Source organism: Macaca nemestrina, chromosome 12 (genome assembly GCF_043159975.1).
Source record: "Macaca nemestrina isolate mMacNem1 chromosome 12, mMacNem.hap1, whole genome shotgun sequence".
In the NCBI taxonomy this organism is placed as follows: Eukaryota; Metazoa; Chordata; class Mammalia; order Primates; family Cercopithecidae; genus Macaca; species Macaca nemestrina.
Genome location: NC_092136.1, coordinates 12,826,012 through 12,834,785, shown reverse-complemented (window position 1 = coordinate 12,834,785; position 8,774 = coordinate 12,826,012).

Here is an 8,774-nt window from a genome sequence, read left to right as displayed (position 1 = left end):
GCTCCTGCTTCTGGTGACAGCCAACCCAGGCTGTCTGCTGAAGACAGGGCCGGAGGCTGGAGCTACGTTCTAGGAAGGCCGGGGTGAGCTCCAATACCCAGTCTCCCCGGGGTCACTCTCACCCTCCCAAGCCCATTTTCCACAGCTGAATAAACTTTATGAAACATACATTTCATCTCATCCCTTCCTTGCTTAAAACTCTTAATGCCTTCTTGCCATTGACTTTGGAACAAAACAGCAAATCTTTGGCATAGTTCCAGGTCCTGTGTGCTCCTTTCCCTCAAAACCTTCCCTGCCTCACTCTGATCCCACTGCCCTGAGCTCCCTCCACCCTGGCTCCCACGGCCACGATAACCCAAGTGCTTTCCCACCTCCAGACTTTGCACATGTTGTTTCCTTTGCCTGGGTTGCCTTTCCCTCTTTCTTGACTTGCTAACACCTAGCATCTGCAGACGTGGCTTAAATGTCACTTCCCAACCAGGTACGGTGGCTCACACTTATAATCCCAGCACTCTGGGAGGCCGAGGTGGGCAGATGAACTGAGGTCAGGAATTCAAGACCAGCCTGGCCAACATGGTGAAACCCCATCTCTACTAAAAAAAATACAAAAAATTAGCTTGGCGTGGTGGCGGGCACCTGTAATCCCAGCTACTCGGGAGGCTGAGGCAGGAGAATCGCTTGAACCCAGGAGGCAGACGTTGCAGTGAGCTGAGATCACGCCATTGTATTCCAGCCTGGGCAACAAGAGTGAAACTCCACCTCAAAAAAAAAAAGTCACTTCCCTGTAAAAGTGATCAGCCCTCCCTGACCACTCTCCCATAGAGCCTGGGCCCACCTTATCCCTCATGGTACTTGGCACGACTTGTAACCACGCATTTAAGTGTTTCAGATTCACAAGGGCAGGGATGGTGGTCGTTTTGTTTAGGGTTGAAGCCGAGCAGCAAGAGCAGGGCTTGCACATAGTGGGGGTCCCTAAATTTTTGCTGAATGAGTGATTAGAGATGACTTTTTAAAAGGAAATAACTCAGATAGGATGAGAGTATGAGATATGCCGGGCGTGGTGGCTCACGCCTGTAATCCCAGCACTTTGGGAGGCCAAGGCGGGCGGATCACAAGGTCAGGAGATCGAGACCACGGTGAAACCCCGTCTCTACTAAAAATACAAAAAAAATTAGCCGGGCGCGGTTGTGGGCGCCTGTAGTCCCGGCTACTCGGGAGGCTGAGGCAGGAGAATGGCGTGAACCCGGGAGGCGGAGCTTGCAGTGAGCCGAGATCGCGCCACTGCACTCCAGCCTGGGCGACAGAGTGAGACTCCGTCTCAAAAAAAAAAAAAAAAGAGAGAGTATGAGATATGGAGAGGATTTGACAAAGGCCACGAGAATGACAACAGGTGGGTCAGCTCCCACCCCCAACATTCCATCCTCCTCACATTTTGTCATGGGATAAGCAGGTGGATTTCTCAAGTTTCTGGGAAGGAATTTCACCCTGTCCTGGCTCCTTTGCTGGATTTCTTTTTCTGACATTTCCCACGTAGCTACTTTGAAGCTAGGCAGTGTGCTAGGCTCCAGGGATACGGGTAGGCCTTCCTGGATGCTATCTGTTCTCCTGCGCCTGGCCCCATCCTTCCTTCCTCCCTCATCTCAACCCCAGCAGCTGCAGCTCAGCCTCTCTCTCCTAGCACCTCTTCCATTCCCACCCTGGGATTCCTCAACCCAGCCAGCATCTAAAGAGCTTCCTCATCAGACAGATCATTTGACCAGAAAGCCCTGTGCCAACATATCCGAAGGGATCCTCCCTATGTTGCTGCACAAGAGACGATGAATTCACAAGCCTTTGCTGCAGTCTCAGGTCTCCGCTTCATGCATCTTCCTCTAAGGGCCTTGGGGGTCTAACCACAGTTCCTTCCGTCCTTTTCATTCACACTCGTCCAGGAGTGTTATTTTAATCTCACAGGTCTCCTTCCCCAACCATCCTCACCGGTCCCAAATGATCACTCCGACACATTGCTGGGAGTGTAAATTGGCACCATCCTAAGGAGCATGATGTGGCTGTTTCTATCAAAACTAAAAATGCATATGCTGGCCGGGCTCAGTGGCTCATGCCTGTAATCCCGGCACTTTGGGAGGCTGAGGCAGGTGAATCACCTGAGATGAGGAGTTTGAGACCAGCCAGGTCAACATGGTGAAACCTCATCTGTACTAAAAATACAAAATTAGTCGGGCGTGGTGACACATGTCTGTAATTCCCAGCTACTTGGGAGGCTGAAACAGGAGAATCTCCTGAACCTGGGAGGCAGAGGTTGCAGTGAGCCGAGATGGCGCCACTGCACTTCAGCCTGGGCAACGGAGCGAGATTCTGTCTCCAAGAAAAGCAAAAGAATGATCAATGTCAAGACAATAAATATGCTAATTACACTGATGTGATCACTAAACATTATATGTACGGAAACACCCCTATGTACCCATAAATATGGACAATTACTACATTTGAATTAAAAAGAAAGGAGCCAGGCCCAGTAGCTCACGGTGTAACCCCAGCACTTGGGAAGGCCAAGGTGGGAGGACGGCTTGAGCCCAAGAGTTCAAGACCAGCCTGAGCAACACAGCAAGACTTCATTTCCACTGTTTTTAATAAATAAATAAAAGAAAAAGAACAAAGATGTGTATTATAAGAGAATGTTCATAGAGCACTGTTCCTAAGAACCCCACACTGGAAGCTACCCAAATGCCTAGGAACTGAAAAAGAGATAAGTAGAGGGTATATTGATGCAGTAGAATAATACATAGCAATGAACAGGACTGAGTAACAACTCCACACGACACCAGTCGCGGATGCCTCAACTAAACATGATTTTGAGCAAAGAAGCTCAATGCAAATAAAGTGCTTGTTATGCGGTACTGCTTATCAAAAGTACAAAAACAGGTGAAATGAATCTTTGCTATTTGGATATTAGAGTAGTGATACGCTTGGTCTGGCACTGGGGTAGTGACTGGGAAGAGCCTGGGGTGGGGTCTGGGGGTACCTGACATGCTCTTTTGCTGGGTCTGGGTTGTGGTTACATGCGTGTGCTTGGTTTGTGAAAATTCTTCAACCTATTTTTTATGATATGCACCTTTCTGTGTGCATACAATATTTCAAGAAAGGTTTAAAAATGATAATGTAGATTTCTAAAAAATTACTTGCAAAATACAGGACCACGGTATTTCTTTTAAAAGCAGGTTCAGGTTACAGATAAAGTAGCACAGTAGATATGAGCTGAGCCCATCAAAACAGGTTGGTTGCAAAGCAATATGTGCCATATCTTGTGGTCCTATATTTGTAAGTAAACCAATATATTCATTTACTACACTAACAGTGGTTAGCTCTGGGTAGTGGGGTTGTAAATCATTTAACGATTTTTATTTACCTATGAATAATCTACAATGATCACGTATTACTTCTATAGTTGAGCCAAAAATGATATCATAAATTTAACTTTAAAAACCTGCTTGCATCTCTTGAGAAACAGCCCAGCTCTGGGCCTGGGGAGTGGAAAACACACTGTTCTCTTTGCTGTTGGAAGATCATGTCCCTGGGGTGAGACCTTGATTGAAAGCTGCTAGAGGACCAGCTGCCACAATGCCTATCAGACAAGCTCGATAACACTAATCCTTCTTAAGTGCTCTGTCTCAGGCTTGCCATGATTGGGTTCCTTAGATCTCATTGCATTGCTTGATTTGATTCGTTCATGGAACATTTCTGAACACCTGGGCCCTTGGCAGGGGCTACCCTGCATCAGAGACACTGCTGCCAGCGTCCCTGAAAGCCAGGCGCTACCATACTGAGGACCAGGCAGGGCTAATGGCAAAATAAACGTTGTTATCTAATCTTTCTGCCGGGCCAGTCTGGTACAATGAGATGATGTGGCTTCCTTGCTGGCAGCCACGGATCAGCCCTGGCTGACAATCAGATTTCACGGGCATGTGATGGTAGAATCAGGATTCCCTTTTCCTCCCAAGGGTTCCTCTGCTAACAGGGGCTGAGTGGAATGGCTTCTCCAAGTGCTCCTGGGATGGAGGCTGCAGCCATCATGGAACGTTCATGTTACACACTAACCCATGAACAGAAACCGGGTGGATGTACATGGTCACACAGTCTGGTCAGGGACCACAGTTCCCTGAGACCCATGTTCAGCTCCCACCTGTGTCATTACTTAGTTATGTGAACCTGCACTGATCACTTAACCCCTCTGAGCTATGTCAGTTGGGAAAAACTGGGGGTAATCGTATAATAATTCTTTTTAAAAATAATTCAAAGCATTCAGAAAAGCACAAAGAGCCACAGAAATGTAAGCAGTGCTGTGTTGAGGGAGGTTTGCAGATGACCTGACCAACAATGTCACCTTCCCCCTTTTCAGATCACTCACATTGCCTGAGCAGAAAACCACCTAGCAGAGCACTGAAATGGTCTCAAAACACAGAAGAGCAAGAGGTAGCCAGGTGGATCTTTCTGGAGATTTCAACGAGGTTTCCAGTCCTGTTTTCTATTGCTGAAGATGCTGATGACAATTTAACACACATTTCATGACTTACAACAACTCACATTGACTGACTATCTCACAATTACTGTGGCTCAGGAATCCAGGCTCCATTCAACTGAGGCCTCTGTCAGTCAGGGATGTCAGCCTGGTCTGTGGTCTCATCTGAGGCTCGACTGGAGAAGGATCTGCTTCCATGCTCACATGGTTACTGGCAGGATTCAGTTACTTACAGATTGTCACACTGAAGGCCTCAGTTCCTTGCTGGCTGTTGGCTGGAGGCCACCCTTGGTTCCTTCCCCTTGGGCCTCTTTATAGGGCAGCTTTCTTTCTCAGAGCCAGCAAGGGGAAGAGTCTATACAGAGAGTGTGCTAGCAAGACACAAGCTACGAGCCTGTATAATGTAATCGCAGAAGCAACGTCCCATCTACTTTGCTGTATCCTGTTGGTTAGAAGCAAGTCCTGCCTACACAAAAGGGGAGGGGATTACACAGGGGTGTGAACACCAGCAGCATGAATAATTGAGGGCCATCCTAGAGTCTCTCTGCCATACCCCTGAATTGGTGGCAGCAAGCATGCCAGCATCCCTCAGGGTGCTAAAATCTCCAATGTGGAGAAACATTTTCATCCTCACCAATCAGAGAGCTTCCCCTCAATGTGATCCAAATATCCATCCAGGTGGAAAGAAAGAGCCCCTTCCACACCAGCTTTCCCTTGAACTGATCACAAACCCGCCAAAGGCATGGCGTATTCCTACCACGCTCAGGGATGTACCCCCAGCAGCTAGAGCATCCCTGCACGGTACACAGCGAGTGCACAATCAGGCATTCAAATGAATGTGTTAAGGTGCTTGCAGGTTTCTGCCTGGGGAATCTTCCTTCTACTTCCCAAATATACTTCTCCTCTGCTCAAAATTCCCATGTGGGCCCAAGACAAGCTGTGCCCCCAAAACCAGCACCCATCCTTGGGCTCCAAACTCCCTCCCTTCCATCTGGTGGCAGCCTTGAGTGAAGGGATTTCATCTGGTGCCCCCAAAACTTAGGCAGGCTTCTTCAGGACCATCAAGTTCTTCATATGACTGCTAGGATCAACCCATACTTAAGGTGATGGATACTCCAAATACCCTGACTTGATCATTACTCTTTCTATGCATGTAACAGAATATCACAGATACCCAAAAAATATGTAAAATATTATGTTTCCATAAAGAGAGAGAGGGCCAGGTACACTGTGGTTCACTGTAATCCCAGCCCTTTGAGAGGCTGAGGCAGTTGGATCACTTCAGCCCAGGAGTTCAAAACCAGCCTGGGTCACATAGTGAAGCCCTGTCTCTATAGAAAATACAAAACTTAGCTGGGTGTGGTGGCTCATGCCCTTAGTCCCAGCTACTTGGAGCCTGATGCCAGAGGACTGATTGAGCGTGGGAGGTTGAGACTGCACTAAGCCATGATCACGCCACTACACTATACCCTGAGTGACAGAATAAGACCCTGTCTCAAAAAAAAAAAAAAAGAAAGAAAGAAAGAAAAAGAAAAAGAGAGAGAGAGGCTTGAGAGGGAGGAAAGAGAGAGGAAGAGAAGCAGGCACCAGAAGATGTGAACGTGGGAAATACAAGGGCTAGTCATACTGGAGTGAGATTGACAGTTACAAACAAACAAACAAACAAACAAAAGAAAAATAATGGGCCCAGGATTCACATTTGGGGCACAAACATGTCAACTAACAGGGAAGTTTGAAATGTCCACGTTTCCTACTAACCACCACTGTCCCTGAACTTATCCACACTGCCCACTTCTGAATACTTACCTGGAGACACTAGGGGCAACTTGGAGCTTTTATAGAACCTGTGGCTCTTATGGCTGGACAGTCTGAGGATTCCCCAGGGGATGTGATTTCAGAACAAGACCCTGAGACAGGGCTTCCTATCTACCTGGGGACCACCCCACTCCCCTGTCCTCCTCCCCAGTAATTTATGCATCAGAGTTCTCACTCTACTTTGTCCACTGAATAAAAGCTCACAAAGTGGAGGATACACTGCGTTGGTAAGCATCCTCTTTTTTGTTGTTGGTGTTGCTGTTTGTTTGTTTGTTTGTTTGTTTGAGACGGAGTCTAGCTCTGTCGCCCAGGCTGGAGTGCAGTGGCAGGATCTCCGCTCACTGCACTGTGTCTGGAATTGGTTCCTTCCGGTGGGTTCTTGCTCTCGCTGAATTCAAGAATAAAACCGCGGACCCTCATGGTGAGTGTTACAGTTCTTAAATATGGTGAGCCCGGAGTTTGTTCCTTCACATGTTCAGATGTGTCCGGAGTTTCTTCCTTCCGGTGGGTTCGTGGTATCGCTGGCTTCAGCAGTGAAGCTGCAGACCTTCTCGGTGAGTGTAACAGCTCTTAAAGGTGGCGTCCAGAGTTGTTCCTTCCTCCCGGTGGGTTCCTGATCTCACTGGCTTCAGGAGTGAAGCCGCAGACCTTCGCAGTGAGTGTTACAGCTCATGAAGGTAGTGCACACCCAGAGAGTGAGAAGCAGCAGCAAGATTTATTGCAAAGAGCGAAACAGCAAAGCCTCCACAGCCTGGAAGGGGACCCCAGCGGGTTGCCGCTGCTGGCTCCGGTGGTCTGCTTTTATTCCCTTACTTGGCCCCACTCACATCCTGCTGATTGGTCCATTTTACAGAGAGCGGATTGGTGCATTTACAATCCATTAGCTAAATACAAAAGTTCTCCAACTCCCCACCCCATTAGCTAGACACACAGTGCTGACTGGAGCATTTACAAACCTTTAGCTAGGCACAGAGTGCTGATTGGTGCATTCACAATCCTTTAGCTAGACACAAAAGTTCTCCAAGTCCCCACCCAATTCAGAAGTCCAGCCGGCTTCACCTCTCACAACCTCTGTCTGCTGGGTTCAAGTGATTCTCCTGCCTCAGCCTGTGGAGTAGCTGGCATTACAGGCACCCACCACCATGCCCAGCTAACTTTTCTACTTTTAGTAGAGATGGGGTTTCTCTATGTTGGCCAGGCAGGTTTTGAACTCCTGACCTCTGGTGATTCACCTGCCTCAGCCTCCCAAAATACTGGCATTATAAGCGCGAGCCACGGCACCCAGCTAAGCATCCTCTTTCTAAGTCACTCACCCACGAGTATGAATTCTTTGCCCAGATTGCTGTGCTCCATTGTAGCTGATTTCAGCCCAGTTATAAGCCTGGAGAACCTGGAGAAATCACACCCAGGTGGGATCTCAAAGGTGGAGAGGGTGGGAAGGGAGCAAAAGAAAGAGAAGAGGTGCAGAAAGGGAGGGACACAGATTCCAAAGAAATACCTGGCCGGTCTCAAGTTTGCCTCCTCCAGGAAGGGAAGGCAGCATTCTGCCGGTGCTCTCTCCCTCCTCCCCCATGTACTGCGCACATCCCCTTCCCAGACTCACCCCAGTTGCCACCAAAAGCAAGCTAGAAGTTCCATAGGCTACTCACATGCCCAACAACCCCACACAATGACACTAAACTGGGGAATTGTGTCCTGAGTCCCAAATGACCGACCCCCCAGTGTGCTGTGACTAAGCAGTGACCACAAGCAGTACCACCTATCACTGAGTCGGGGAGCTGCTCTCTAAGAACCCCATCGGCGTGCCCCACAGGGACAAATCAGGCCACCTGGGGCTCCTTCCCATCTGTCTGTCCAATGCTGTGCTAAACGCACTTGTAACCAACTTTGTGGAAATGCTCAGCTTGTAAAATGTTAACGTGGGCCCTTGTCAATGCTAAAGAAATAAGCCTGTGACTGGGCGACAGAACAAAACTCCATCAGAAGAAAGAAAAAGAAAGAAAGAGAGAGAGAGAGGGAGGGAGGGAGGGAGGAAGAAAGGAAGAAAGAAAAGAAGGGAGGGAGGGAGGGACAGAGGAGGGAAGGAAGGAAGGAAGGAAGGGGAAGGGGAAGGGGAAGCAAAAGAAAAGAAAAACTAAGCCTTCAGGCCATTGCTTCTCTCTCCCTCTGCCGGTCAACCCCCATGGCAACCTCCCACCCCCGCCCCTGTCCACAATGGTGCAAGGTTACAATGGAAAGTGCCTCCGCTGGAACAGTCTCAGAACTGTTCTCGGGGCAGCGACAATCTTATCAGGAGCTTTTCTGTTTGGGATCAGGGGAACGGGTGACTTTCCAAGAGGCCAATAAGGCACGACCCAAGTTGTATATAAGGGGCAGCTCATGCTGCTGCTCTGCACCTTCCTCCCGTCTTGCTTCTCCCTGGAGTTGGGACCTGGGAAGAACC